The sequence below is a fragment of the Hipposideros armiger genome, unplaced genomic scaffold (genome assembly GCF_001890085.2).
Source record: "Hipposideros armiger isolate ML-2016 unplaced genomic scaffold, ASM189008v1 scaffold_821, whole genome shotgun sequence".
NCBI classification, from domain to species: Eukaryota; Metazoa; Chordata; class Mammalia; order Chiroptera; family Hipposideridae; genus Hipposideros; species Hipposideros armiger.
Window position 1 is genome coordinate 226,928 of NW_017732171.1, and position 5,725 is coordinate 232,652.

Sequence of the window (5,725 nt, forward strand, 5' to 3'; positions counted from 1 at the left end):
CTAAGTTGCTGTCCTTTTGTTCTTCAGTCTAGTTGTGGAGGATGTTGCTTCACTGGCCCAAGTTGGCACCATCACTGCGCTCTTCCCAGGTGAGGCAGATCAGTCGCCGGCTTCTGGATGGCCACTCACTGTGGCTGCTGGCCGCTCACGCTGGCTGCTGGCCACACACGGTAGTCCACGGCAACCCACTGCAGCAGGGGCTGCAGCCTACGCCATCACCGGCGACTCACGGCAGCCCAGCTCCAGGTTGAGCTGCCATTCAGCATCCCAGCTGTAGAGGGCAGTGTCACTGGCCCTCATATGCGGGATCCGAACCGGGGCCGTCTGGCATCCCAAGCCAGTTCTTAACCATCGCGCCACTCGGCCAGCCCGCCATATGAATTCTTATGACAGTCTTTTGTTTTTGTTTTAGGAGGGAGAAGTGCCTAGACTATAAATGGTTAAGGATTCCAGCTGTGGAAGGAGACTACCTGTCCTACCTATAACCAACTTGTGTGATCTTCTACAAATTGCTTTATTTCTCTCAAACTCAGCCACCTCATCTGTGAAATGTGGACAATAGCACTCTATCTTATTGGGTTATTGTGAAAATTAAATGAATTATTATATTTGAAGCACACAGAATAGTTCCTAGCATATCCTAAAAGCTAAAAAGCTGTTAGCTAGTATCGTTACGTTATTATTTTAAAACCATCACTATTGTCACAAAATATTATGAAGCAAAGTGACAATTGAAGGAAGAAGTAGTTCTAAAACAGTTGGAGACTTCAATATAACACTTTAAATAATGGATGAAACATACAGAAGATCAATAAAAAGAGAACTGGAACAACACTATAAAGTATCTATACCTAACAGACTCATAGGCCACTCCATCAACAAGAGCAGAATGCACCTTCTTCTAAAATGCACAGGGAACATTCTCCAGGACAGACCATCTGTTAGGCCACAGAAGTCTCCATAAATTTTTAAAAATTAAATCATATAGAGTATCTTCTCCAACCATAATGGAATAAAATTCAAAATCAATAAAAGGAAAACTGGAAAATTCACAAATATGTAGAAATTAAACAACACTCTTAAACAACCAATGGATTAAAGAAAAAATCACAAGGGAATTTAGAAAATACAGTAAAACCTTGGATTGCTAGTAACTTGGTTTGCGAAATGTTCCGCAAAACGAGCCAACATTTCCAATACATTTTACCTTGGTAAATGAGGGATGTCTTGCAATACAAGCAGTTTGTTTACAGAACGAATTATGCTCGCAAACCAAGGTATTACTGTACTTGGAAATAAATGAAAAAGAAAACAACATACCAAAACTTTGGGGATGCAATGAAGACAGTGCTCAGAGGGAATTTTAAAGCTAAAAATGCCTTGGGCCTGCTGAGTGGTGCATTGGTTAGGAGTTGGCTTGGGACATCAGTTCTGAGCAGCACGGCCGTGGTTCGGATCCCACATGACAGCAAGTGACACTGCGCCCTCTACAGCTAAGATGGTGAACAACAGCTCAACCTAGAGCTGGGCTGCCGTGAGCTGCCGTGACCAGCCGTCCGATGGCTGGTGAGCGACTGCCTCACCCGGGAAGAGCACAATGATAATACCAACATGGGCCAGTGAAGCNTGGGCCAGTGAAGCGACATCCTCCACAACTAGACTGAAGAACAAAAGGACAGCAACTTGTCTGTTCCCCTTCCCCGATTCCCCAACGCTGTTCCCCTTCCCTAATTCCCCAATTAAAAAAAAGCTAAAAATGCCTATATTACATGCGCATGCGCACACGCACACCCTCCCACACCCCCCCCCCACACACTTCCATCAGTAACAATTTGAGGAACCAGAAAAAGCAAACTAAACAAAAAACTAGCAGAAGGAAGGAAATAATAAAAACTAGAGCAGAGATAAATAAAATAGAATAGAAAAATAAAACAATGAAACCAAGTTGCATCTTTGAAAAGAAAAACATAATTGAGAAACCTTTGGCTAGATTGACAAAGAAAAAAATAGAATATGGATACCTAAAATAAAAAATAAAAGTGGGGATATTACTGATGTTACAGAAATTAAAAGGATTATAAAAGAATACTATGAATGACAGCACATCCATAATTTAGATAACCTAAACGAAACGGACAAATTCCTGGAAACACGTAAGTTGACTGACTGGTTTAAAAAGAAACAGAAAATCTTAACTGATTTAATGTCTTTGCTTGCTATACGTCTGTTATCAAAAACCTTCCAAAAAGGAAAAGTCCAAAACCAGATGGATTCACTGGTGAATTCCACTAAACCTTTAAAGAAAAATAAACACCAATTCTTTTCAAGTCCTTCCAAAAAACAGAAATGGAGGAAACACTTCCTAACTTACTCTATGACACTAGCATTACACTGATGCCAGATAAAGACATCACATGAAAACTACAGACAATATCCTTTACGCAACAGATGGAGAAATCCTCAAAAAAATACTAGCAAACTGAATCCAACATCACATTCAAGGGGTTATACTCCATGACCAAGTGGGATTTATCCCAGGAATGCAAGAGTAGTTCACTAAGAAAATCAATGTAATACATCACATTAATAGAACAAAGGAGGAGAACCTACCTGATCATCTCGATTGATCCAGACAAAGCATTTGACAAAATCAACACCTTTTTATCATAAAACCATTCAGGAACTATGCTTAGAAGGGAGCTTCTTCAACACAATAAAGAACATTTATGAAAAACCCACAGCTAATACCACACTCAATGGTGAGAGACTGAAAACTATCCCCCTAATATCAGTAACAAGATAAGGATGCCTGCTTTGATCAATTCTATTTAACATTGTACTGGAAGTTCTAACCAGAGCAATAGACAAGAAAAAAACAGCATCCATATTGAAAAGGAAAAAGTGAAACTATCTCTATTCTCAGAAAACATAAACTCGAATGTAGACAATCCCAAAGACATGAAAGCAACCAAAGCTACTAAACAAATTCAGCAAAGTTTCTGTGTACAAGAACATCACACACAAAAAATCAACTGTTTCTATTGTATATCCTAACAATTAACAATCTGAAAAGGAAATTAAGGAAGTTTTTTCATTTACAATAGCGCCTAAAAGAATAAAATGCCTAGGAATAAGTTTAACCAAGGAAGTGAGAGACTTGTACATCGAAAACTGTACAAAACATTGCTGAAAGAAATTAAAGAAGACCTAAATAAATGAAAAGACACCCTGTGCTCATTAATAAGGAGACTTACTATTGTTAAGATGTTAATACTGGGCCGGCCAAGCATTGCATTCGTTAGGAGTTGGCTTGGGACACCAGCTCTGAGCAGCAGGGCCCCGGTTCCGATCCCACATGAGGGCCAGTGACACTGCACCCTCTACAGCTAAGATGGTGAACAACAGCTCAACCTGGAGCTGGGCTGCCGTGAGTTGCCATGAGTGGCTGGGACTGCAGTGGGCTCTGTAAATGGCCGACAGCCAGTGTGAGCGGCTGTCCAACGGCTGACGACTGATCTGCCTCAGCCGGGAAGAGCGCAACAATCATAATACCAACATGGGCCAGTGAAGCGATGTCCTCCACAACTAGACTGAAGAACAAAAGGACAGCAACTTGTCTGTTCCCCTTCCCTGATTCCCCAATAAAATCTTAAAAAAAAAAAAAGATGTCAGTACTACCCAAACTGACCTACAGATTCAATGTAATCCCTATCAAAATTCCAACAGCTTTTTTTTCTTCTTTGTTTTGCAGAAATGCAAAAGCTGATGCTGAAATTCATATGGAATTTCAAGGGGCCTGAATAGTTACAACAATCTTGAAAAAGAACAAAGTCGGAGGACTCAGCTTCTCGATTTCAAAACTTACTACAAAGCTAGAGTAATGAAAACAGTCTGGTAATGGCATAAGGTTAGACAATTAGATCTATTAAATAGAATTGAGAGTCTAGAAATACACCTATGTGTCTATGGTGAATTGATATTTAACCAGGGTGCCACATCCATGCAACTGGGGAGAAAGAACAGTCTCTTCAACAGATGGTGCCAGAACAACTGAATTTCCACAGTAAAAGAATGAATTTGGACTCCTACCCCACACTTAAATACATAGGGTGCCAAAAAAATGTATACACAATTTAAGAAATGAAAAAACTGTATACAAGTGGTCACTTTGGTCAACGTTGCTCAAGCAGTAGTTTGCTATAATCAGAAGTGTCTGGATGCTGATGGTAACCACTTTGAGCACCTCTTGTAATTGCAGAAGTCAAATGTGACTTGTATTCATCTTTCATTATCAGTATATATTGAATATTAAAATTTTAATATTTTTTTGGGCACTCCCAGCATAAGAGCCCAAACCATAAAATCCATAAAACTTTTAGAAGAAAACATACAGGTAGATCTTCATGGCCTTGTTTTTGGCAATTAATTCTTAGATATGACATAAAAAATATCAGCAATAAAATAATAAAAGTGAACATCAAAATTAAAAACTTTTAGGGCCGGCCGAGTGGCTCAGTTGGTTAAGAGCTCGCTCAGGAGTGCGAGCTCTGAGCAACAGCGGTTTGAGTCCCAGCCCGAGCTGAGCTGCCAACAGGCTCAGCTAAAAAAAAGAAAAGAAAAAGAAAAAGAAATTAAAAACCTTTGTACATCAAAGGACATTATCAAGAAAGTCAAAAGACAATCTACAGAATGAAAGTAAATATCTGAGAATCATATATCTGATAAGTGTTTAATATCTAGGCTATATAAAGAATTACTGGGGCCTGCCAGGTGGCTCAAATGGTTAAGAGTGTGAGTTCTGAGCAACACGGTCGCCAGTTCGATTCCCACATAGGCCAGTGAGCTGCGCCCGAGCTGAGCTGCCACTGAGCTGCCAACAGGTGGCAGGATGGCTCAGCTGGTGAGAGCACATGCTCCTAACAACAAGGTTACCAGTTCGACTCCCGCATGGGATAGTGCGCTACGCCCACCCGCAACTAAGATTGAACACAGCACCTTGAGCTGAGCTGCCGGCGGGTGGCTGGATGGCGACTGGACTTGGAGTTGAGCTAGCTGCACCCTCCAAAACTAAGACTGAAGGGCAACTACTTGGCTGTTCCCCTTCCCCAATTCCCTAATAAAATATTTTTTTACAAAAAGAAAAAATTAATAGGGGCGGCCAGATAGCTCAGTTGGTTAGAGTGCGAGCTTTGAACAACAGGATTGCCAGTTGGATTCCCACATGGACCAGTGAGCTGCACCCTCTACAGCTAAGATTGTGAACAACAGCTTGACCTGGAGCTCGGCCGCCATGAGCCGCTGGTGACCGACTGCCTCAGCCAGATAGAGTGTAGTGATCATAACACCAACATGGGCCAGTGAGCTGCATCCTCCACAACTAGACTGAGGACAACGGCTTGACTTAGAGGTGGGGGAGGAGGGAGGGGGGAAAAAAAGAATTCCTACAATCAACAAGAAGAACGCTAAATCAAAAATGGGCAAAGGACTTGAATAGAGTCTTTCTACAAAGATGTACAAGTGGCCGATAAGCACGTGACAAGATGCTCAACATCACTGGTCACTAGAGAAATGCAAATCGAAACCACAGTAAGATACCACTGCAAATCTATTAGGATGGCTATTAAAAAAAACAAACTAGGGCCGGCCGAGTGGCGCGATGGTTAAGAACTCGCTTGGGATGCCAGAGGGCCCCGGTTCGGATCCCACATATGAGGGCCAGTGACAC